This window comes from Mobula hypostoma, chromosome 12, assembly GCF_963921235.1.
Source record: "Mobula hypostoma chromosome 12, sMobHyp1.1, whole genome shotgun sequence".
NCBI classification, from domain to species: Eukaryota; Metazoa; Chordata; class Chondrichthyes; order Myliobatiformes; family Myliobatidae; genus Mobula; species Mobula hypostoma.
Genome location: NC_086108.1, coordinates 52733726 through 52760850, shown reverse-complemented (window position 1 = coordinate 52760850; position 27125 = coordinate 52733726). Strand labels below are relative to the sequence as shown.

Sequence of the window (27125 nt, the reverse complement as noted above, 5' to 3'; positions counted from 1 at the left end):
AATCACTACAAAAGAGTTGGGGAAAATTAACTTGTATGCAGATACTACAAAATTGTGTTGTTTTTCCAGTTGTAGTGTAGTTCCTTAGATTTACTCATTCACACAATTTACATTAAAATATAATACATTTAGCCCAAATTTAATGCAAGGTTAAATGCCAACTGCAAGAATTTTCTAACCAATCTGGAGACAAAGCTAACTACTTTGAAAGTAGTTAAGTTGTCATGAAAATCCAGTGATTATCACAATTATTCCCATTTTGCAAACAAAATAAGTAAACCAATCCACTTAACTTGATCAACACACACAAAATGCTGGAGCAACTCAGCAGGCCGGGCAGCATCTATGGAAGAGTACAGTTGACATTTCAGGCTGAAACCCTTCGGCAGTACTGGAGAAAAGAAGCTAAGGAGTAGATTTAAAAGGTGGGGGGAGTTGAAAGCAGAAGAAGGTGGATGAAGTAAAGAGCTGGGAAGTTGATGGTGAAAAATACAGAAGACCATGGAAGAAAGAAATAGGTGGAGTAGCACAGGAGGGAGGCGATGGGTAGGCAAGGAGATAAGGTGAGAGAGGGGAAAAGGGAATGGAAATGATGAAGGAGTGGGAGGATGGGGGCCATTACCGGAAGTTTGAGAAATCAATATTCATGCCATCAGGCTGGAGGCTATCCAAACGGAATATAAGGTGTTGTTCCTCCAACCTAAGTATGGCCTCATCACAACAGTGGAGGAGGCCAGGGATAGACATTTGGAATAGGAATGAGAAGTGGAATTAAAATAAGTGGCCACTGGGCGATAACGCTTATTTTGGTGGACGGAGCATAGGTGTTCAGCAAAGCAGTCACCCAATCTATGTCAGGTCTCACCAATATACAGGTGGTCACACCGGGAGCACCGGATACTGTAGGTAGCCCCAAGAGACACACAAGTGAAGAGGCACCTCACCTGGAAGGACTGTTTGGGGCCCTGAATGGTAGTGAGGGAGGAGATGTAGGGGCAGGTGTAGCACTTGTTCCACTTGCAAGGATAAGTGCCAGGAGGGAGATCAGTGGGGAGGGATGAAATGACAAGGGACTCACGTAGAGAGTGATCCCTGCGGAAAGCAGAATGTGAGGGGGGGGTAGGGAGGAAGAGGGAAAGACGTGCTTCGTGGTGGGAGATGGCAGAAGTTTCGGAGAATTATGTGCTGGATGCAGAGGCTGGTGGGATGGTAGGTGAGGACAAGAGAAACCCTGTCCCTTGTAGGGAGGTGGGAGGATGGGGTAAGGGCAGATGTGTATGAAATGGAAGAGATGCGGTTGAGGGCAGCATTGATGGTGGAGGAAGGGTAGCCCCTTTCTTTGAAAAAGTCATCTCCTTCATTCTAGAATAAAAACCCTCATCCCGCGAGCAGATGCAGTGGAGACGGAGGAACTGAGAGAAAGAGATGGTGTTTTTACAAGTAACAAGGTGGGAAGAGGTATAGACCAGGTAGCTGTAGGAGTCAGTGGGTTTATAATAGACATTAGTGGCTAAGCTGTCTCCAGCAATAGAGACAGTGAGATTGAGAAAGGGGAGGGAGGTGTTGGAAATGGACCAGGTAAATTTGAGGGCAGGGTGGAAGTTGGAGGCAAAGTGGATGAAGTCGATGAATTCAGTACGAGTGCAGGAAACAGCACCAATGCAGTCGTTGGTGTAGCGTAGGATAAGCGCAGGATGGTCACCAGTGTAGGCTTGGATCATAGACTGTTCCATGTAGCCAACAACAGGCAGGCATAGCTGGGACTCATGCATGTGCCCATGGCTACACCATTTAGTGTGTGTTGCTCAGATTTCAGCATTTGCAGATTTTCCCTTACTTATGATTGGATTTCCACTTAACTTGATATTTCCCATAATTTAAGTCTATGCATCAACCTTGCAACACCAAATCTTCTATCAAGGATTATGAGCTGATCATTCCATCCGAGCAACAGGTTTTGCAGAGGGATATTTACACTGTTATTATGTTGACAATCCAGTACTACACACCAAAATTCAGTTAGGAGCTCTGCTCTATAGTCCTCAATTAATGCCAAGTAGTGCACATAGAGGCCACAATTTAGTGGTAAATGGCAGATGGATATCCAACTCTACAATCCAGCCCATTATTGTAATGCTAACTTAAACAGCAGTGAAAAATTCAAAAGTTCTATTTTAAAATGAAAACTATTTAAAACAATAAACTTGGCTCAGTTTTCTTTTGCTCCTATTTTCATTTAAACATCTATTTTCTTTCTAACATTTAATCACTTTCTATTACTGTCAGAATCATATTACCCATCAGAATATTTCTCTGAGAAATATTTATCATTTGCTCATTCTCAGAAAATGTGTCACTTACAGCCAGAAGTTTACTTCCTCTTCGGAGCTTCAAATACAAAAGAATCATTTTAGGGCAAAGTACAAATTATTTAATTGTGTATTTACTAATAAATGAAGTATAACCTGACAATAATTCCAGAAGCAAAAACCGCATTGGTGTTAAATCAAAAAATTCATTCAAAGCTCAACTTCTGGTTTAATTTAGTAATCAAAATATATTAAACCAAGATCAACAAACATTGGGATGATAGGTATACAGGATCTGGTACAAAGTAGGACATGACAGAGCTTGGATAACCTCATGTTTATGAAGAGTACAAGAGAAAAGTCCAAGAAGGCACTGGAATAATCAAAACAGATTAGTAGACCAGGGATGCTGACATTCACAGATGTGCTGTAGCACAGGCAAAGCTGAAATATTTTAAAGAAGTGAAAAACGGAAGCATTAGTCAAACTGAAAATATGATATCACATTCAATTTGGAATGAGGAGCAAGAATTTAAGTAAATGTTGATCTCTGCATATTTAGAACAGTAACATCCAGTAGTCCAGGCACGCTAAGTGGCATCCAAAGTTCTCTTGACTTTGGGAGCTGTGTATCGATGATATAACATCCTCAAATGCTCATTTCCCAATTCCTACATCACTCATTCTGCAGTGTTTTTGAACAAAATTAATAAAAGTTGTGTGGTTCTTGTCAAGTTCTGCAGTGATATTTTATCTTATCAACTAGGCTGGTTCAAAATCTATACTTGATGTCAGAAAAGATCATGAGTAAACTCATCTACAGTGAGCCCTTCTTATTGTACATTCAGTGAAATGAGGTACCATATCATTAGAACAAGAACAGTTAGGACAAGAAACAGTTTCTTACCCTAGGCTGTTAAGACAACTGAACTCCCTGCCACCATCCAAGTCTCATCACATATGAAACTCAGTAGTTTACAGTAGTTACTCATTTACTTTTAAACTTGATTATATAAGCACCTCATTATTTGTGGTAATATTACTTTATGTACTATGCTTGTGAGATATATATACTGAGTTGTGCACTTTGATCCTGAGAATGTTGTCTCCTTTGGCAGTATATACATGTACATATGAACGACAATAAACTTGAACTTGAAAAACCATGGTCACTTTGAGTAAAGTGAGGAAGAATGATTCCCCTTACAAATTAGCTCACATATAAACAAATGTTTCTCTAATGGTTTAAAATATATTTTTATTGGTCAGTGACTCTGAAAACAATTGCACCACCAGCCAACCTACCAAAAGATCCAGAAAGATTTTATCACCTGAGTAAGTTTACATGTTTTCATCAAGTGGACAAGACAGTAAATATGCAGGATTACCTGAAACCAAATGGAGCAAGTATTACTCTCATTATAACTCCAGCTTTCTAGGTAAAAATTGTTGCACTGACTGTTGAATTATCAACACTTACAGATTCGCATTGAAGTTCCAAGTCAATGCAATTATTCTGACTCATTCTTCCAGGAGCTCTAAAACAAAGAACTGTTGTTTCCTTCCCAAATGATAAATGCTTTATAACTTATTCTGTCTTATATGTTTCAATCTGAGCATTATCCCACAGATTGTCTTTGTTCCTTGTCACTCAGCAACTTTACTAAAGCAAGACAATTCCTCCTGGCTTTAAATATGAAACATACCACAAAATAACTAAATAGAAGCAAGAGGAATTGCAAATAGCAGAATAGTTAATAAACTCATACAGGAGAACTGACTGGAAATTTATTTACTGACCCCTGTTCAGTTCCAGCGAATAATAAACAGATAAAACATTTGTAACGCTTTTGAACAATTGAATTGTGGCTTAAAACAATAAAGATTATTATATATTGTATCCTTATTTCCATGATTTATATCACAAACTGTTATATATAATTTGTTAGCCATTATGCTTACATATCATTTATGGAGGTCATGGCAATTTGAATTACTTTCTGTACTGGCCTAATATATTAACCCACGATAACTAAACTAATTGAGAACAATTCTAGTACCAATGTCCTCATGGTAATATTTCTGTACACTTTGTTAGGATCTAATAACAGAAGACAACCTATCAACTAACATTAACTTAAACTAACTTTTTGAAACAAAAAGCTGGTTGTGATTTTGTGGATTCCAATATTAGTGAATATTATAAACATCAGGATCTTTTGACAGAACTCTGATATTTATAAATACTCGGAGAAATTATAAAATAAATTTAAATATTGATCACATTCCCTACAGTTTTTTTGCTGAACTGTTAAATTTATACAGAAAACCACAATATTCCTAGACAACAGTAAAATTTAAATATTGCTAGCTAAGGCATATTAAATATGTATTCGAGAAAAAACAAGCGATAACAGCACATGAATTTAATACCGTGGATTTGGTTAATTGGGCCATTGGTTATGTAGGCCATTGGCTAATCGAAGCAGTTGGTTATCTGGGACAACTCTTAAAGAACAAACACTAATTGAGAAAATAGCTGGGATTCCATTCTTTTATTTGGGACACTATTCTGCTTAAATGGGGCAGGAGACTGGTGCCAAACAGTTTATAACTAGCATTAGTCATGTACACTTATGTAAGACGGGCTTAGAGGAAAGTTTTTAAATTGCATCAGTTGTGTGTGCTTGTGTTATGTTATCTATTTGGGCTGACAGACACTGAATCAAAAAGCAGTGATTTTTAATAACTTGCATCTTGGATTAAGACACTGCTTCATGCAGGAAGACAATGAAAGCAGTCTATTATCTGCACTAGGTATCTGCATTGATTTTATTCATTTACAGTCAATCAAAAGAACATAGCAGTGTAAAATGGGTGAATGTATTACTCACTGAAATAGTGGTTTATCTTTTTTTAAAATACCTTTTTAACTATTTTCATGAAGCTTTGGCTAACTGGTGCAGCTGTGTAATTGGGCTAAAATGTACTAGTCCCAAGTAGGCAAATTAACTACTGTATTCTGGAACTTCTTTTCCCAACAATCATTTCTTAAAACAAAATCATTTGTTCTGGCAAGATGGTGCCAGTGACCAACTGCGACATCTTGTAGACAGCTTACAAAACAACTATTCTTCTTATAAATATACTTCTTCAGAACTACAATCATTTGCAGCCTGTAAGAATGCATTTTTGAACCGACTAAACAATCTGCTGTTTCTGTGACCTCCTGGGTGATTTGCAGTGGAAGACCGCGGAAACTGCAAATACACCGTTGCTGGGGGTGTATGCTGCATCAATTCCTAAAGGCAGAACACAAGCCATGGTCGGCTCCATTACTCCATTGGGCAAGATTAAAACTATCGAGGACTAGAGCAGAAGATGGACAGATGCTCAGCATTGCCTGCCTGCATTTGACCAGTCTCCTCTTGCTGCTGTTAGCAGGTGGAACGTGTAGGAGACTTGTGTCCCGAGCTGCCGGGTCTGGGTGCAGCTGTTGCCCTGCAACCATCGTGCTACTGGGCGGGCTTCACTCACCTCAGTACTGAACACACTCTATGGATTCACTTGACAACACTGCAGTTCACATTCCTTGTGTTTCTGTTTTACTTCTCATTTTTTTGCTATTTGGGCAATTTGATTGAGGAGCTTCAGCGCTGACTGACTCTGCAGTTGCAACCTGCAACCCTTGGCAAAGCACTGAACTGATTCCATGGCTGTGGACTCACTTTAGGGGACTCTGTGGTTTAATGCTATTTGTTTGCACGATTTCTTTCTTTTTCACGCATTGGAGGTTGGATGGTCCTGTGTGTGGTTTTTATTTACACAGGTTATATTGTGATTCTCGGCTTTGCATCTGCCTGCAACAAGACAAATCTCAAGATTGTACATTGTATACATACTTCGATAATAAATACAGTACTTTGTTTTTAATGGTTACAGTTAACAGAAGCATCTCTTACTTTAGAATCTTCCAGCAAAATGTGATAATAAATCTTTTAAAAAGAGTTTTGTTTCATTTCACAAGCTTGCATTAAAATAACAAGAGATCTTCAACTGCCACTTTAAGTATTATCTGCACATTGCACTGCTGAACCAAGATCATCCAAATTGTAATAGGTAGACAATGATTGTATTTGTGCATGCTCAAAGTCCAAGATCAAGGAAATTATCAATACTTTCTCTGAAAATAAGTGAGTATGAATCTTACACTCAACACCCATAAGGAAAGGCTCCTAATCAACCTGTCCCTTATATAATATACTGCCCCCAAAATTAAGATTCACAGCTAGAACCAAGAAAATATTGAACACTCATCAAAGTTGCTGGTGAACGCAGCAGGCCAAGCAGCATCTGTAGGAAGAGGTGCAGTCGACGTTTTAGGCCGAGACCCTTCGTCAGGGATAACTGAAGGAAGAGTGAGTAAGGGATTTGAGAGGGCGAGGGGGAGGGGGAGATCCAAAATGATAGGAGAAGACAGGAGGGGGAGGGATGGAGCCAAGAGCTGGACAGGTGATAGGCAAAAGGGGATACGAGAGGATCATGGGACAGGAGGTCCGGGAAGAAAGACAAGGGGGGGGACCCAGAGGATGAGCAAGAGGTATATTCAGAGGGACAGAGGGAGAAAAAAGAGAGTGAGAGAAAGAATGTGTGCATAAAAATGAGTAACAGATGGGGTACGAGGGGGAGGTGGAGCCTTAGCGGAAGTTAGAGAAGTCGATGTTCATGCCATCAGGTTGGAGACTACCCAGACGGAATATAAGGTGTTGTTCCTCCAACCTGAGTGTGGCTTCATCTTTACAGTAGAGGAGGCCGTGGATAGACATGTCAGAATGGGAATGGGATGTGGAATTAAAATGTGTGGCCACTGGGAGATCCTGCTTTCTCTGGCGGACAGAGCGTAGATGTTCAGCAAAGCAGTCTCCCAGTCTGCATCAGGTCTCGTCAATATATAAAAGGCCACATCGGGAGCACCGGACGCAGTATATCACCCCAGTCGACTCACAGATGAAGTGTTGCCTCACCTGGAAGGACTGTTTGGGGCCCTGAATGGTGGTAAGGGAGGAAGTGTAAGGGCATGTGTAGCACTTGTTCCGCTTACACGGATAAGTGCCAGGAGGGAGATCAGTGGGGAGGGATGGGGGGGACGAATGGACAAGGGAGTTGTGTAGGGAGCGATCCCTGTGGAATGCAGAGAGAGGCGGGGAGGGAAAGATGTGCTTAGTGGTGGGATCCCGTTGGAGGTGGCGGAAGTTACGGAGAATAATATGTTGGACCCGGAGGCTGGTGGGGTGGTAGGTGAGGACCAGGGGAACCCTATTCCTGGTGGGGAAATATTGAACACTTCCCATTTCTTGGGAAACACCACTAGATGAAGCAGACACGGGCATCTTTGATGTGCCAGCACAGTCTTTGTTTGATTGAAGAAAAGAGTTTATGAATACTGTATTGTAAACTCAGGACTGAGCTTAGAACCTGCAACCTACAGACTGGCAGTGAAATGCTTATTCTTTTTCTATATAATTCTGAAATATCCACTGATTACTACAAGCTTTTCAAGGCACTGGAAAATAAAATAATGCTGTTTCTGCAAAATCCTCTCGTCATTACAAGGACAATGAAATCTGTTTACTCTCCCAGGCCAAAATCTCCAAGACTGAGGTTCTCGTTATACTCAACTGCTTTGGCCAAACCATGTCATTTGCATGCCAAACATCAGACATTATGAGTTCTTTCAATGGGAGAAAGAGCTTAAAAAGACTCAAGGATCAACTCAAAGCATCCTTGAAGAAATACAACATCCTCAGTCCCCAGATGCTACCTATGATTGATATATATATATATATACACACACACACACACACATATATATACACACACACACACATATATACACACACATATATACACACACACATATATACACACACACACACACATATATACACACACACACATATATATACACACACACACATATATATACACACACACATATATATATATACATATATATATATACACATACACACACACACTTCATAATATCTCTGATTTGTAAAAATTGGTCTTTGATGTTATAATTTAGGATTCTTTTAATGCAGGTAACATTAACTTAAAAAAAAAGCTTATGCAGTTTTTTTTAATACAGCTAACATTAACTTAGGCTGGCTGGTGGCGCAGTGACATCAGCACTGGACTCTGGAACCTTCGTTCCAGAACTCGAATCCAGTTGGGCTGCTCCTGGACACGCTTTCCATTCATGCCGGGTTGAGTGTCGAGCTCGCAACTCGGCCTCTTAAAAAAAAAATTGCACTGTGAGGAGGACGTGGGGGACCACTCACAGAATCTTTCCTCCAAGACAACCACTTGAAAAAGTGGTCACCAAGGCTCTGGCAGAGTATGGCACACAAAAAAAACATTAACTTTGTAAGTAAAATATCAAGAGGCTGTTATAATCTTAGCTGTAATTCCTCTGCAATAATTGAATGAACACTTACAAGGGTAAATCCAATTTTATCTGAATGTACTATAAAGCTGACACAACTGCAAGGAACACTCATTTTATCTACACAATTTACATGAATATGATCTTTTGCAATTTACAGACCAAAGACATAAGAAATCAAATTGCTTTTTCATCAGAACTGTAGGACCATATTTGCCATCATGGTGGGACACAGAAACATTAGACTGATTTACAAGTTCAAGCCCTCCCCAATACTCGTAATATTGTACATACGAAAGAACCAAAATTAAATTAATAACCATACCCATAGTTAAATTGAAAAGCCAAGATACTAGGATTTGGACTTAAGGCTCTAGTTCATAAATCCCGTGTTCAATTCAAGAACAATTATGATTGTGAAATGATCTGGCCATCAACAGCAAGGCTGACAACCTGAATATTATTGCGAAATGAAATAGAGATTTATTTTATGGGAATGCTCATTTCCTGTACAATTCTTTACCTTTGCACCATATCTGCTAGGGCTGAGGAAATGTGGGAACGATATTTTCAAACTACAACAACTGAAAATTATTTATACTTCCCCCTTTTTGTGAATGTCAGGCACTGTTCGCACCTGGGTATCTACATAATATCATCATAAGGGTAGCTAGGGAACCAATTGTGCTATCTTCTAACCCATTAAAAGTGCACAAAGGAGATTGATAAATTATAGAATGTCAAGAAACCAAATGGATTGACACAACTGTCAACATTTGATTAAAAAAAACTTAGGAAAATCATTTTAAAACAGTGACGTAATTAAAAAGGTAATTGGTGACATGATGTCGATTTTTTAAAAACTTGAAATCAGAAGACCTTCCGTTTTGGCATAAAAAATCATTCTGCACTGAGGTATTATGATTCTTTTAAAACAATAGCAATGACAAAAACCTAGCTTAACGTCGTGCCCTTCTTTTCCGGTCCTGTCAATAACTTAAGCTTATACCGTTTTTGTTGGTTCTGTCGGTAAAATAACAGCGGCCGATTAAAAGGTTTTTAATTGTCAGTAAGTTGGAAATGTTTTAAAAAAGACCTTTCGCCACCCAGTTTACTTTTCAAACAGTTTTTCATTCTAAAGAGTTGCAAAAATCGAAGGAACAACCGGATTCGACTGAATTCAAAATCAGAGGTTAACAAAAGGCATCAATCGGATCGTTTAGAAATAGAAAATGTCATCAGAAGCGATGCAGTTGCCAGGGTGAGCAAAACGACGTAACTAAATACTTGCTGCACTTGGACTACAGGAGATACCTGCATCAACAAGAACAACCCTTAAACAGAAAAAACCATCTCAGCAGGTCAGGCAGCATCAGTGGAGGCAGAAGATGTCTGACCGCCAGCAGTTTGTTTGGTGCCAGATCCCCAACATCTGCTGGTTCTCGTGTAACAGCTTCACACCCTCTCTCACCCGTCGATTCCCCTTGCTTCACAATTTACGTTACGGTTTATTCATTTAGAAGTTTGTACCTGTACCAAAATCAGCTGCGGTCGCTTCCGGGCGCACGCTCCCCGCCTACAATGGCGCCGCCGACTCGGCCGCCGGGATTGGCGGAAGGGCAAAGCACGCGCAGCGGCCTGTCACGTGACCGCGCCGTTACTGGCGGCTGAAGGAGCGGAGCGTCCGTCCCAAAACACCGCACGGCTGAGAACTATAGATTACAGTTCAAGTGATGACATAAAAGGGATTAGCAATTTCATACAGATTCCATCGTTAGCAATTTACCATATTGAAATTAAAGAGTTTTATATAAATTGCTCAGATTGCGAATAAAAATAAAAGATTACACACTGTGGAGGTATCATATCCATCAGGGATTAGTAATATGATTTAATTTGTGCAAATTGTCGTTGGATCACAGGGATTAGCGATATATTTACTCATTAATTGCAAATGGATCATATACTTAACGGGGATTAGTTTCGTATAGAGTTAACTAGGTAAAAATAGATCATATACCATGTACTGTATTCAGAAAGAGTTAACGTTATAATTAACCCACATATTGTAAGGTGGATCATACATTACGTAACAGGTCCAGAATATATTTTCTTCGTTGTAAGTACATTAAATATTTCACTAAAACTAATAACAATATTGTGCATTTCATTAATGGAACAATTACTACATAGCTTTACAGTGATTGTACATTTACAGCACCAAATTTACAAATTGAGGCTTGGGCTCAAGAGGCTTTGGCAAGGAGGCACAGGTAAGTAGCAGGTAAAGCTTTTGTAGTGGTTGAAAAAAAGGGCATGAAATTACGGCTAATCAAATTAAGTAAGGATGATGCAGGATCAGGTGTTGTGCTGTAGCTACACGATGTGGGAGCTGCTGGACCCCATTGTGGTTCCTGGAGACCACATCTGCAGCAAGCGTTGGCTGCTCGAGGAACTCGGACTCAAAGTTGATGACCCGGAATCTGAGCTTCAAACACTGCAGCACATCAGGAAGGGGGAGAGTTACCTGGATTCTCTGTTTCAGGAGGTAGTCACACCCATTAAATTAGCTGCCTCAAATTTGGTCTGTGGTCAGGGACAAGAGAGTGTGACTGCAGGTGAGGTGGGTAGTGGGATCCAAGAGACAGTGCTGGAGGAGCCTCAGCCCTCGAGCTTGTGGATGAGAGTGGGAGCTGTAGGAAGGATGAGCAACCTAACTCTGGCACCATAGTTCAGAGAGTCATTCAAGAGGAAGGAGAGAAGATAAATGTTGTGGTAATTGGAGATAGTATAGTTAGCGGAATAGACAGAGTTCTCTATTGCATGGATAGAGCATCCTGAAAGCTTTGTTGCCTGCATAGTGCCAGGTTCGGGACATCTTATCTGACCTGCAAAGGAATTTGCAGTGGAAGGGGAAAGATCCAATTGTCATGGTCTATGTGGGTACCAATGACATAGGTAGAACAAGGAAAGAGGTTCTGCTGAGGGAATCTGAGCAGCTAGGGACTAAATTAAAAAGCAGAACCAAACTGTGGTAATCTCTAGATTACTACCTGAGCCATGTGCAAATTGACATAGAGTCAAGAAGAATAAATGTGTGGCTCGAAGATTGGTGTGGGAGAAGTGAGTTTGAATTCATGGGAAATTGGTGCCAGTATTAGAGAAGGAGGGAGCTGTACCAATGAGACAGGCTTCACCCGAACCATGATGGGACCTGGATCCTAGCGAATCACATAACTAAGGCTGTGGATAGGGCTTTAAACTAAATAGTAGGGGGTGGGTTCAACAGATAGGAGAAATATGGATAATGTAAGAAGGATAAGTGGATAAAGATAAAGAAAAAGCAAAAGATAAAAAGAGAAAAGTAAGAGTGGAGTGATGAAAAGTCAAGTGCATAAGAGTAAAAGGTTACAAGATTTTAAAGGCACAATGAGTATAAGGGCACTTTATTTGAATATCCATAGCATTTGAAACAAAGTCAGTGAACTTGTGGCACAAATCAGTAAAAGGGGTGTGATTTAGTGATCATTACAGAGACGTGGTTACAGGGTGGAGAAGATTGGGAATTAAATATCCAAGGATATCAGGTAACATGGAAGGATAGGTGGGAAGATAAGGGAGGTGGGATAGCGCTCTTAATTCAAGATGAGATCAGAGCGATAGTGAGAGATGATATAAGATCTCAGAAGCAAAATGTTGAATCAAACTGGGTAGAGATTAGGAATAGTAAAGGGAAAAAAAATCACTGGTGAGAGTTGCTTATCGGCCACTGAATAATATTATAGTTGCACAGGCAATAAACAGAGAAATATCTCAGGCATGTAAGAATGGAACAGCAGTTATCATGGGGGACTTTAACTTGCACATAGATTGGGTGAGTCAAGTTGGTTGAGGCAGTCTTTAGGAGAATTTCATAGACTGCATCTGTGTTGAATTTCTTGAACAACATGTTACAAAACCTATAAGGGAACATGCCATCTTAGATCTGGTCCTGTGCAATGAGACAGATAAAATTAGTGATCTTGTAGTTAGGGATCCTCTTGGAAAGAGTGATCACTGTATGCTTAAGCTTCTCATACAAATGGAGGGTGCAATAGTTCGATCTAAAACCAGTGTATTATGTCTAAACAATGGAGTCTACAATGGGATGAGGGAGCATTTGGATAGTGTAGACTGGGATCACAGGCTATTGGTGGAACAGTTGAGGAACAGTGGAAGACTTTCAAAGATATCTTTCATAGTGCGCAACTAAAATATATTCCACTTAAAAGCGAGGACAGTAAGGGTGAGAAGAGCCAGCCTTGAATAACTAAGGAATTAAAAGAAGGCATCAAACTAAAAGCTCGTGCATACAATGTTGCCAAGAGTAGTGGGAAACTAGAAGATTGGGAAAACTTTAAAAAGCAACAAAGAGCCACTAAGTGAGCAATAAAGAAAGAGAAGATAGACTATGAAAATAAACTAGCACAAAGTATAAAAACAGATAACAGAAGTTTTTATAATTATATAAAGTGGAAAAGGGTGGCTAAAGTTAACATAGGTCCCTTGGAGGGCAAGAAGAGGGAATTAATATTGGGTAGCGAGGAAATGGCAGAGGCTTTCAATGACTATTTTGTGTCGCTCTTCATGGTGGAGGACATGTCTAACATGCCAAAGAGAAATGTTATGGATGAGATAGGAGGTGAGGACCTCGATACAATAGCTATCACTAAGGAAGTAGTGCTGAGCAAACTTGTGGGCCTGAAGATAGGTAAGTCCCCTGGTCCTGACTGAATACATCCCAGGGTACTGAAAGAAATGGAAGAAGTTATGGTAGAGGCTTTGGTGATAATTTACCAAAATTCTCTGGACTTTGGACAGGACCTGGCAGATTGGAAGACAGTGAATGCCATGCCACTGTTCAAAAAAGGATGTAGGCAAAAGGCGGTTAATTATCAGCCAGTTAGTTTAACATCTGTGGTTGGGAAAATGCTTGAAGCTATCATTAAAGAAGAAATAGTGAGGTACCTGGAAAGAAACGGATCCATCAGCGGATGCTGCATGGATTCAGCAAAGGCAGGTCCTGTTTGACAAACCTACTGAAGTTCTTTGAGGATATAACGAGCGCGGTAGATAAAAGGGAACAGATGGATGTTATTTACTTGGATTTCCAGAAGACATTTGATAAGGTGCCGCATAAAAGATTTATCCATAAGATAAGGATGCATAGAGTTGGGAGTGATGTATTATCATGGATAGAGGATTGGTTAACTAATAGAAAGCAGAGACTTGGGATACATGGGTGTTACTCTGGTTGGCAATCAGTGGGGAGTGGTGTGCTGCAGGAGTCAGTGCTGGGCCCACAACTATTTACGATATACATTAATGATCTGGAAGAAGAGATCAAGTGGAGAGTATCTAAGTTTTGCTGATGATACTAAATTGAATGGAAAAGCAAATTGTGCAGAAGATATGGTGAGTCTGAAGATATACAAACGCAGATAGGTTAAATGAGTGGGCAAGGGTCTGGCAGATGGAGTACAATGTTGTTAAATGCGAGGTCATCCAATTTGGAAGGAAAACCAAAAGAGCGGATTAATATTTAAATGGTAAAAAATTGTGGCATTCTGCTATGCAGAAGAACTTGAGAGTGCTTGTGCATGAATTGTAAAAAGTTGGTTTGCAGGTGTAGCATGCTATCAAGAAGGCAAATGGACTGCTGGCTTTCATTTTTAGAGGGACTGGATTTAAGAGCAGGGAGGTTATGCTCCAACTGTGCGGGGGACTGGTAAGGCCCCATCTGGAGTACTGAATGCAGTTCTGGTCTCCTTACTTGAGGAAGGGTATACTGGCTTTGGAGGCGGTGCAGAGGAGATTCACCAGGTTGATTTCAGAGATGATGAAGTTAGACTATGAGGAAAGATTGAGTCGCCTGGGACTGTACTCGCTGGAATTCAGAAGAATGAGAGGAGATCTTATAGAAACATATAAAATTATGAAAGGGATAAATAAGATAGAGGCAGGAAAGTTGTTTCCACTGGTAGATGAGACTAGAACTAGGGGACATAGGCCCAAGATTCGGGGAAGTGCATTTAGGACAGAGATGAGGAGGAATTGCATTTCTCAGAGGGTGATGAATCTGTGGAATTCTCTGCTCAGTGAAGCAGTGGAGGCTACCTCAGTAAATATCTTTAAGACAAGGTTGGATAGATTTTTGCATAGTAGGGGAATTAAGGGTTACGGGGAAAAGGCAGGTAGGTGGAGATAAGTCCATGGCCAGATCAGCCATGATCTTATTGAATGGTGGAGCAGGCTTGAGGGGCCAGATGGCTGACTCCTGCTCCGAGTTCTTGTGTTTTTATACCACAGAAGACCACAAAGATCACACACACTGTAAATTAATCATTATCATATAGAAAAGATGAATGAAAAACAAAACAGAATGTAATTGGATGACAAGATAAGAATAAGTACCAATATTGCACATTATAAATATATTATTGGTATCATGTCAGTCTCTGTATTTAAGGAAGGATGTAAATATTTCGGAGATAGCTCAGTGAAGTTTAATAGACCAATATCTGGAATGGGGAAAGATTAGACATGGTTGGCTTATTTGTACAGGAATTAACCAAGATGAATGAATGAAGCATAAAACATGAAAAATCTTATCAGGATGGATGTGGAGAGGATGTTTCCTCTAGTTAGAGAAAATGGTCATTTTTTTCCTCTCTTATGGTCATTGTGTATTTTTAAGGCAGAGCCACATATATTCTTGATTTAAACAAGGTGGAAGATCGTGTGGATAGTCAGAGGCTTTTTCCCAGGGCTGAAATGGATAGCACGAGAGGGCATAGTTTTAAGGTGCTTGGAAGTAGGTACAGAGGAGATAGCAGGGGTAAGTTTTTTATGCAAAGAATGGTGAGTGTGTGGAATGGGCTGCCAGCAACAGTAGTGTAGGCAGATATGATAGGTATACAGAGCTCAGAAAAATAGAGGGCTATGGGTAACCCTAGGTAATTTCTCAGGTAAGGACATGGTCGGCACAGCTTTGTGGGCCGAAGGGCCTGTATTGTGCTGTATAGTTTCTATGTCTATGTTTCTATTTCCAGGTAAGACAGAATGTAGAATATGATTACAAAGGACCTTATTGACTGGCAGAGCAGGATTGAAGGACTGGGTACTTCAAATTCAATCTCTGTTCATGTTTGCATATGCTACTTCTCAGGGAGTGGGGTGGGTCACCTTTTTGGCTGTACTGCTTTGACAGATGCCATAGAATCTGTTATGCACCTGGCCTTGACACACCTAGAAAACAAGGACATTTATGTCAGAATGCTGTTTCTGGATTTCAGTTCGGAATTCAACACTATTGCCCCACCGACTTGCTGAACCAACTCCTTCTCCATTTAGAAAATGGTGTATTCTCTAAATACACCATTATGCAATTGGGAGTTGGACTTCCGAATGAACAGAGCTCGGATAGGATGCATGACAGCTCCTCCCTCAACACAGGTGCCCCCACCACCACCCCAGGGCGGTGTGCTGAGCCCATTTCTGTGCACTTTGCTCACGTATGACTGCACTTACAAACACCCAAGTGGTCACATTGTCAAGCTCACTAATGACACGACAGTGGTGAGGCTCATCACCAACAATGATGAGTTGGCCTACAGAGAGGAGGTGGAAGAGCTTAGGGCCTTGTGCCAGGCGAATAACCTCTTCCTTAATGTCAACAAGACAAAGGAGATGGTTATCAACTTAAGGAGTACTTGCACCACTCACACCCACTTTACATAGCATCACTTTATGGACATAATCAAACCGGGCATAAAAACTATCTTTTGTATTTATACAGTATTTATTGTGTTTTTCAATTATTATTGTGTTATTTATCTTTTGTGCTGAATCAGATCTGGAGAAACTATTGTTTTGTTCTCCTTGAAACACACAGAAAATGCTGGAGAAACTCAGCAGGCCAGGCAGCATCCATGGAAAAGAGTACAGTCGATGTTTCGGGCCATGACCCTTCAGGAGGACTGGAGAAGAAAAAGATGGGGATCCTGAATAACACGCACAAACGCTGGAGGAGCTCAGCAGGTCAGGCAGCATGCTCAGATTTCCAGCATCTGCACATTTTTTCTTGTTTGTGAGGAGTCAGAGTAAGAAGGTGGGGGGGTGGGGAGGGAGAAACACAAGCTGATAGGTGAAACCGGGAGGGGGAGGGTTGAAATAAAGAGCTGGGAAGTTGATTGAGGAAAGAGATACAGGGCTGGAGAAGGGGAACTCTGAGAGGAGAGGACAGGAGGCCATGGGAGAAAGAAAAGTGGGAAGGAGAACCAGAAGGAGGTGCTGGGCAGGTAAGGAAATAAGGTGAGAGAGGGAATGAAAATGGGGAATGGTGAAGGGGAGGGGGAGTCATTATCAGAAGTTCAAGAGTTCAATGTTCATGCCATCAGGTTGGAGGCTACCCAGATGGAAAATAAGGTGTTGCTCCTCCAACCTGAGTGTGGCCTCATTACAATAGTAGAGGAAGCCATGGATTGAGATGTTGGAATGGAAATAGGAAGTGGAATTAGAATGGGTGGCCACAGGGATATCCCGCTCTTTCTGGTGACGGAGCATAGATGATCAGTGAAGCAGTCTCCCAGTTTATGTTGGGTCTCATCGATATGCAGACAGCTACACCAGAGGCACTGGATACAATAGATGACCCCAAGAGACTCACAGGTGAAATATCACCTCACCTAGAAGGGCTGTTTGAGGCCCTGAATGGTAGTAAGGGAGGAAGTGTAGGGGCAGGTGTAGCACTTGTTTTACTTGCAAGGATAAGTACCAGGAGGGAGATCAGTGGGAAGGGACGAATAGACAAGGGAGTCACATAGCAAGTGATCCCTGCAGAAAGCAGAAAGTGTAGGGGCTGGGGGGGGGGAGGTGAAAATGTGTTTGGTGGTGGGATCCCGTTGGAGATGGCGGAGGTTACAGAGGATTACGTGCTGATGCAGTAATAGGTGAGGGCAAGGAATACCCTATACCTGGTTGGGTGGCAGGAGGATGTAGTGAAGGCAGATTTGTGTGAAATGGAGGTTGAGGCCAGCGTTGATGGTGAAGGAAGGGAAGCCCCTTTCTTTGAAGAAGGAGGACCATCTCCATTCTGGAATGCAAAGCCTTATCCTGAGAGCAGATGCGGTGGAGATGAAGGAATTGAGTTTCATGCGTCCCCCCCCCAGTTCCCCCATCACCTTCTTCCTCCCCTCCCCCACCTTCTCACTCTGACTCCTCATCTTTTTTTCTCCAGTCCTGATGAAAGGTCTCAACCCAAAACGTCGACTATACTCTTTTCCATAGATGCTGTCTGGCATGCTGAGTTCCTCCAGCATTTTGTATATGGCTTGGATTTCCAGCATCTGCAGATTTTACTCTTGTCTGTGATTTTTTTCTCCTTTGCACTTGTGTAGAGGAAATGACATTAAACAATATTGAATCTTTGTGTAACTAGATGATATCCACTTCTTCTGTCGTTCAATGAGATTTAAGTTACTTATTTTCACTCCAGTTCTATGGGTTTTGAGGAGGCTGATGAAGCCAAAGTGGGAACCATAGACTCTGTCCTGGATGGGACAGCAGGTGGCTGAAACAATTGGCAGGTGAATAGGGCAGACAATGTCATTGGGTACGCATGCCCGACAACAGACTCCTTAAATTGACACTATTCTGAATTCATCTGTAGGATGTGACGGGGGTGAATAGTATGTGATGCACACCTTGTGTGATTTAAATGGGGCTTCTATGTGCTCTACTGCATGGCCCTAAGCCCCTCAATATCTTTCCAAATACTCCGTCTCCACTTTGTGGAGTCCCGGGTCAAATGTTCCCAGGAGTCAGTGGGAATGTTGCAGTTACTTTGGGAAACTTTGAGTTTATCTTTGAATTGTTTCCTCTGTTTATATGATCTCATCCACAAATGAATTCAGAATAGAATGTCAATTTAAGAAGCTTGTTGTCAGGCATGGCTGCCCAGTGACATTGTCTGCCCAATACAGCTGATTGAGAGTTAGTAGAGCCTCAGTGCTGGGGATGTTTACCTGGGCATTAATCCGCTTATCCTTCCAGTGAATTTAAATAATTTTGTGGACTCCACAGTGGTGGTACCTTACAGTGCTTCAAGAATTCAGTTGTCATCTTATAGGAGAGCAGGAATCAACAGCATGGAAACTGGCTCTTCAGCTCACTGATGCCTGGTAGACCATGAGTTTTGTACCAGGTATGAGACCCGGATGGTGGCAAAGCTTCGGTGGATGCTGATTTTTGGAGGCAGGGTTGCTTTTGGTAATAGGGCGGATTACTTGGTGATTACTGCAACGCCTGTCAGAGTGTGGTGGCTGTGAGCAGTCACTTGGTCAGATGATAACATAATGTAACAGGTGCCAGTGCTTTGATCCAGTAGCATCTGAATCCTGTGCTTACCCTTCTGATGAAACAGGGTAATGACAAGGCTATGGTCTAAGCATTTTGTCAGATATTCTTATACCTCTCAGTGGGCTGCATTCCTTTCCACCCTGTCCCTTCAGCCTGTGAAATCCGTTCGCCTCTTTTTGGGATGTAGACAGGATTTTCACAAAGCCAGAGCAGAAATCCTCCTTGACCTCAACTGAAGCTTCCAGGTTCAAGGTGTGCACACTGATGACTATGGTTATCCACCGCAACCAAGGAAGACCCCAATTTGTGATGCTCGTTCGTACGCCTGGACCCAGGCTTCTGGGGTCGAGAGAGTGGAACTGCTCCTGTGCAATGGCTTTTCAACTTTCAGAACTCTCCTGCACAGGTTCCCTGCCATTGTTGGACACGATGGATGACCACCATTGAAGCCAATATATCCATCTTCCCTTTCCCTATCTCAATTCAGTTAATAATTCAGGTCTGTGGAGCAGAGGATGGAGGATTGATGAAGATGTAGTAAGATTGAAATTAATATAGGACATAAACTAGAGATCAAAAAGCCTCAGGATGAAGCAATGTCCATTTATTCTTCTGGGATATCTAGGACAAAAGAACTAGCTGTCACATGTGTCGAAACTAAGAGGTAATCCTCAAAAGCAAGTAGGTGTTCAAAATAGTAGAAGGTCGACTAGATGTGGGAGGTGTAATGCATTTGTTATATTTACCTGTAACATGCTGATTAATCACTGAGGGCTGGACAAGTGGCCAACAAATCAGGGAGTAATCATGTAGGGTAATTATCCAAAATAGGAGATAAGAAATGGCACTCCTCGGGCCATTTCAGGATCTACATAAGGAGTTTGGCTCACTTTAGTTGGTCTGAACATCAGACAATCCAAACAATTCGGTAGCCCAGTCTGGGTGAATATATGAATATACTGTTATAACCTTTATTGGATGAATAAACCTATCTGGTACACTAACCCATATAGATCAGAAAATTTCCCATGGTAGATTTTTAGTCTGCTCGGCTTTCATTAGACCCCCGGGAGTAAGAAAGGAAAACCAAGTAAGTAGTCAACTAACATTTGCTGAAATTGGGCAAAGAAAGGCACCCTCCCCCCCACCCCCACCAATCACAATTCAGTCCTCAGGGTCCCTACAATTTGAGGTCTAATTGGAGCAGATATTAAAATGTGGTAGCACATCTTCCCACATATTAGAAATGTCAGCAACTTTGAGTAACACAGTTGGATATTTTTTGAAAAAGGACAGAATTTAAGTTCTTCAGAGCAATTAAAAAAATAAAAATGAACTACCCTAATGCAACTTGAACACAGCAATTAAAACTTGGGTTAATAATTGGTTATGTTTTTAATTTAATGGATAAGATTGTAATTTCACTATAAACAACAACATGAAACTAGTTAATTAACCAATATTTCATTTTTGATTATGACTGCTTAGAGGTATTCCTAATTTCCACAGAGATTAATTATAAGAATACTAATGACTAAACTAACAATTTTGAATGCAAAATAAATGCTTTTACACTTCCCACAGAAAACATTAACTTCAAAGTAATATTTTCCCAATATTTTCTATTGTATTAATCCGTTCTAGGATTCTGTTCTATTATAATGCCTGTAGTATCTCATATTAATAATGTAGTCCCCAAATGTTGTCAAAAGGAATAGGTGTTAATGAATTTTGAAAAAAAACATATGAATAATATAGGCAACATATTATAATATATGAACAATTTAAATTAAAGCTGATTTTTTTTCTTATCCACAGTAACCAGAGTCGATGCCCTACTTAATATTGGTGTTACCAATTGGGACTCTGCATCTGAATGGGGTACTCTATTGCTCTTTAAAAGAGATGAGTTAGCAACAATTTGAATGGTGTATTCTCATTTGTCAGGCTCAATACCAGATCACATGGTAGTTTGATCTTTTCAAGTCAAGTCGTCAATTTTTATTGTCATTTCGACCATAACTGCTGGTACAGTACAAAGTAAAAACAAAACAACGTTTTTCAGGACAATGGTGCTACATGAACAATACAAAAACTACACTGAACTATGTAAAACAACACAAAACTACTCTGGACTACAGACCTGCCCAGGACTGCATAAAGTGCACAAAACAGTGCTGGCATTACAAAATAATAAACAAGACAATAGGCACAGTAGAGGGCAGTAGGTTGGTGTCAGTCCAGGCTCTGGGTATTGAGGAGTCTGATGACTTGGGGGAAGAAACTGTTACATAGTCTGGTTGTGAGAGCCTGAATACTTCGGTGCCTTTTACCAGATGGCAGGAGGGAGAAGAGTTTGTATGAGGGGTGCGTGGGGTCCTTCATAATGCTGTTTGCTTTATGGATGCAGCATGTGGTGTAAATGTCTGTAATGGTGGGAAGAGAGACCCCGATGATCATCTCAGCTGACCTCACTATCTGCTGCAGGGTCTTGCGATCCGAGATGGTGCAATTTCCGAGCTAGGCAGTGATGCAGCTGCTCAGGATGCTCTCAATACAACTTCTGTAGGATGTGGTGAGGATGGAGGGGTGGGAGATGGACTTTTCTCAGCCTTCGTGGAAAGTAGAGACAGTGCTGGGCTTTCACCAGTGCTGGGTGTACAAGATAATAAGAGGAATAGATAGAGTGGATAGCCACATCCCATTCCCATTCTGACATGTCTATCCACAGCCTCCTGTACTGTAAAGATGAAGCCACACTCAGGTTGGAGGAACAACACCTTATATTCCGTCTGGGTAGCCTCCAACCTGATGGCATGAACATCGACTTCTCTAACTTCCGCTGCCCCACCTCCCCCTCGTACCCCATCTGTTACTTATTTTTATGCACACATTCTTTCTCTCACTCTCCTTTTTCTCCCTCTGTCCCTCTGAATATACCTCTTGCCCATCCTCTTGGTTCCCCACCCCTCCTTGTCTTTCTTCCTGGGCCTCCTGTCCCATGATCCTCTCGTATCCCTTTTGCTTATCACCTGTCCAGCTCTTGGCTCCATCCCTCCCCCTCCTGTCTTCTCCTATCATTTTGGATCTTCCCCTCCCCCTCCAACTTTCAAATTCCTTACTCACTCTTCCTTCAGTTAGTCCTGACGAAGGGTCTCGGCCTGAAACGTCGACTGCACCTCTTCCTACAGATGCTGCCTGCCCTGCTGCATTCACCAGCAACTTTTATGTGTGTTGCTTGAATTTCCAGCATCTGCAGAATTCCTGTTGTTTGAGATAAAGGAGCCAAAGTCTTTTTGAATAATGTAACAATTTCAAATGGTAATGTAGATGACTGAAAGATGTAGAAAAAACTGATGGTAAAGATATGAAGAAGATACCAGAAGCAGTAAGTGCAGTTGCAAACAGATCAGTCAGATGCTTCCAAAATCTCAGAAATTTTAAGATATTTGGAAAGATTGGGAAAACTTGGTTTGTTCGCTTTTAACATATTTTGTTTTGTGGATCATCAAGAAGATTAACAAACTTGATTCACATAAGTTACTTAAAGAGATCAAAACCTTGGAAAAGCATGATAATCAAAATAGTTAGATCAGAATCTTGTAAAACTGTTTGAACGTTTTTCTCCTTCTATTAAGTTCAAGTTCAAGTTCAATTATCATTCAATCTTACATAAACATAGCCAAACAAAACAGTTCCAAGCTACAAAGCACAGCACATGGCATACAGTATACCACAAATATTGCATATAGCTACGATTTCAAAAAAACATACAGTCACAAAGGAAAACAAATATATACAGTAGTCAAGTCCCTGAGTGACATGACTGTGGCATTATGGTAAATTGCTCTGGTCCAGCTTGTTCCTCCACCGAGCGAACATTGGAGGGCAGCATCGACGGAAAGAATCAGACCCCAACCGAGTACGGATAACAGCACACGCTACTGAGGATCTCCCTCACCACCTCTCCTGCTCATCTGCAACAGGTGAGCCCACAGCCTAGGCTTAGTTTTCACCACAGATGATACTTCGCAGCTTCTCTAGTGTTGGTCTTGTCAGCGAACCTGTGAACCACATAGAGTATTCTGTGTTACCAAGGTCCAACAGGGTCTTGCTATCACAATAAAAATTAAGATGGCTTAAATACTAACTGACATTCCTACTCTTTAAATTAACTGGAAGGTTAAACACTCAAAGATAAAATGCAGTGGGATTCTATATTATTAATCTTTTCAGAAACAATTGTAATTGCAACATTTTCTTCACTCATATGATGTGTCATTGGAAAAGCCAGCACTTATTGACCATCTATAATGCCTCTGGAAAAGTTGCTCTTAATACCAGCTTTGTCTTTTTAACAAGGAAGTTCTAGAATTTTGACCTAGTAATAAAATAATAATAATATTGATCGCGAAGAACTTGGAAGAAAATTGAGGTGGTGGTATTTCTATACTGGTATATTAGCCCTCAGCTCTGGAATTGCATGACACGTACCGGTGATAATAAACCTGATTCTGATTTGGGAACTGATCGTCTGCAGGATGTTGACAGTCGGATTCAACAATGATAATACCATTGAACTGACACTTGTTGGGAATGGCCAGGGCTTAGAACTTATTTGTGCAGTATCTACACGTGTTGTTTAAGTGTACTCTTTTAAGCAATACAATCTGAAATACTGTGCAATTTGTCTCTCTGCAGATGCTAAGCTGCTGAATATTCTCAGCATTATCTGTATATATTACTTCGGAGATTTGCAGACTCAACTATTTCTCTTCTATATGCACAATGTGAAGTTGTTCTGAAGGTGAACATTACTGAGGAATTGTGAAGAGCACAGATCAGAGAAGTTTGATGGTGTCGAGGGAAAGAAGGTGATAATGCTATTGGCAACACGGTCAAAGGAGCATGAAACATTCTAGTGTACTCACACCATGATCTACCACTAAGGTATTAGAGGAGGACATAATGCAGACCTTGAAGAGATAGTTCAATCTAATGACATCACAAGCTATTGAGAGAAGTGAATCATAATGAGTTAATGCAATGGGTTGAAGAATCAGGGAACCATGCAGGAGGCAGCTGCATTCAGTACATTCCCATAGATCAGATCCACAGTATCATCAAGGCTGTCACATACATGGTATACAGATTCAGCAGGAAACCTGCAACTCAAATGAGTGAGTCAGGCCTGCACATACAGACTTAACCCAGTCTCCAGCCAGCTATCAGGAATCACCTGCCACTCATTTCCAACTCATCACCTGCGGCCTATCTAAACCCAGCTCTCATCCACATTCCTTGTTCACTCATCTGAACCAGCCAGCCTCAACCAGTTGCTCCTAGCCTTCAGTTACCTTGTTGCCTTGTACTGGTAAGTATTTTTTTCTCTCTTGTGGCATGTTTCGCAGTTTATTTTTAAAGTTATTACTCACTACTAAATTGACTCTGCTGCTCTGTGTTTGGATCAAGACTCCTCTACGTTTCCTGACAGTGCTGGAAAGACTGAATGGCTACATGTTACAAGGGTGAGCACATGAATGTATGCATTGGAGGCAGGGGTACATGATTTAGTTCATCATGTCTGTTCCACTATATAATAAGATTATGTTTGATCTGATTGTAACTTAGTCCACATTTCCACCTATCACCATTAACCTTTCACCCCCCCCCAACAAGTATGTATTTGCCTCTCCTTTAAAAACACTCAAAGGCTCTGCTTCTATTATCCTTTGAGGAAGAGTTTCAAAGACTCATGAGCCTCGGAAAGGAAAAGCATCTTTTCAGTCAACCCCTCATTTTTAAACAGTGGCCCCTAATCTAGATTCTCCCACAAGAGAAAACATCCTCCCCACATCCATCCTGTTAAGATTTACTGGGTCTTACACATGTCAATCAAGTCCTTATACACTCTTCTAAAACAGTGGATACAAGCCTCATCCATCCAATGTTTGCTTATACAACCACCTGCCCGTTCCAGGTATCTGTCTAGTATTTGTTCAGTTAATTGCTTGCAGTGCATTTACATGCTTTATGAGAAGTGTGTGTATTAGAAGACCAAGACTGTACACAATACTCCAGATGTGGTCTCAACAATGCCCTATATGGCTGAAGCAGAACCTCCCTACTTTTGTTTTCAGTTCATCTAGAAGAGAAACACTAACATTCTGTTGCCCTCCTTTCCCTTGCTGTGCATGAATACTGGCACTTCTGCATATCTTGTGCCAGGACAGCCAGGATCCATAGCGTCTCACAGCTTAATACACTCTCATCATTCAGGTAATCTGCTTCTTTATTATTGTTCTTTCCAAAAGGACTATTTCCCATTTTCCATGTTGTACTCAATTTGCCAGATCCTATCTATAATCTCTTTTTTTTTAAAGACTCCTGATGTCTTCACAATTGAAAAAATTAGCTGTCATTGTATCGTCAGCAAACTTAGCTACTATACCTTCAGTGCTTTCTTCCAAATGATTTATATAAATAGCAAAAGGTTTTGGCTGCAACTCTTTAGTACATCATTTATTACATCCTGGCAAGCAGAAGAAGACCCTTTTGTACCAACTCTGTCTCCCATTAGTCAGCCCAACTTTCACCTATACCACTGTTACTTCCTATACTTCTGTTTCCACATTAACAAATGCTTTCTCAGAGCACAGCTTCATCATTATAAATACTACTTTTTGTAAGACCAGAACCCCTGTCCAAGACCGGCATCAGCAGGATTATATTGTCAAATAACTAAGAAACCACAAAGATGTATGCAGCACTTGTGCCATGATAGGTGCTGATGATGGTTGAAATGGGCACCACATAACCTTCTCTATTCTCTTAAATATTTACCTATTTATTCAGAGATACAGTGCAGGTCGGGCTCTTCCAGCCTAACAAGCTGCACTGCTTAGCAACCCACTTATTGAACACTAGCTTAATCATAGGACAATTTACGATGAACAATTAACCTACTAACGAGAATCTCTTTGGATTGTGGGAGGAAACCAGACACTAAAAGCTTGATATTGAAGCGCTCAATGATCCCACAAAATTGGTGCTTCTTGGACAGCATGGCACAAATAAACTGCTAACTCCCAGTCTACAGGGACTGTGTGGAGCCTTCTGGCTGCCCTGCTCAGCTGCGATCATCATCTCTGAAGAGACTCCCAGCTTTTCTAACAAGAGGATCAGTACTAGTTTGAAGCAAGTTATCTTAAACCCAGAGGGATTGGATAAGAAAAAGATATTTGTATTAATTAGCTATTAAACAGTTTTGTTAAGTTTTATGAAAGCTGTGTACGGAATCAGGGTGGCATTTAGATGATGTTGCAATTAATACAACCCTTGGAAAGTTAGACTGATATTCATGTTGCCATTGTTCTGTTAATATAAGTATGAGACCTAAACAAAGGGTGATTTACCGAAGTTACAGACAAGTAGGCATTGCAAAGACTGTTAGTGAAATGTTAAACTGTAATGAAGAGTTTTATAGATGGCAAGACATTGTGTAGATTTATAACTGCATATTTCTGTAAATAATCAATTAATTGTATGTTTTAGTGAAATGTCTTTGACCTGAAACATTAACACTCTTTCTTTCCAGATGCTGCCTGATCTGCTGACTCTTTGCAATATTTTACTTTTATTTGTAGTTGTGTAAACTCTCATGTATATAACACTCACGATCCGAATGGACTTGTAGATTTTTATTTAAAAAGGACAAACAGTGTATTTTAATATAAATATAAGTTTATACCATGTGGTACGACAATACCTTAATGTACTGGACGACGCTGTTCAAATCAAAACAATGCTTTTCAAAGTTTTGGCACAGACTAGAAGGGCCAAATGGCCTGTTTTCTGTGCTGTAACGTTCTATGGTTCTAATTAAGAGTATTCTGCTGTCAGTGCTGCCTTTACCTGACAGTACTTGCAACAACACCAAAGAAACCCACAGAATGTACAATAAATTCAGA

At 40.8% G+C, this 27125-nt stretch overlaps 1 protein-coding gene across 2 annotated transcripts in view; it reads right to left on the bottom strand.

Moving 5' to 3' along the window:
* atg4c (autophagy related 4C, cysteine peptidase) overlaps positions 1 to 10362 on the bottom strand; it is a 68978-nt gene extending 58616 nt beyond the window's left edge. Inside the window, exon 1 of one of the 2 annotated variants that reach the window (XM_063064109.1) lies at positions 10288 to 10362. The gene's annotated coding sequence lies outside the window, so the exon portion shown is untranslated. The remainder of the gene's footprint in view (positions 1 to 10287) is intronic. The other variant, XM_063064110.1, reaches the window with a different exon arrangement.
* Between the last annotated feature and the right edge of the window lie 16763 nt (positions 10363 to 27125).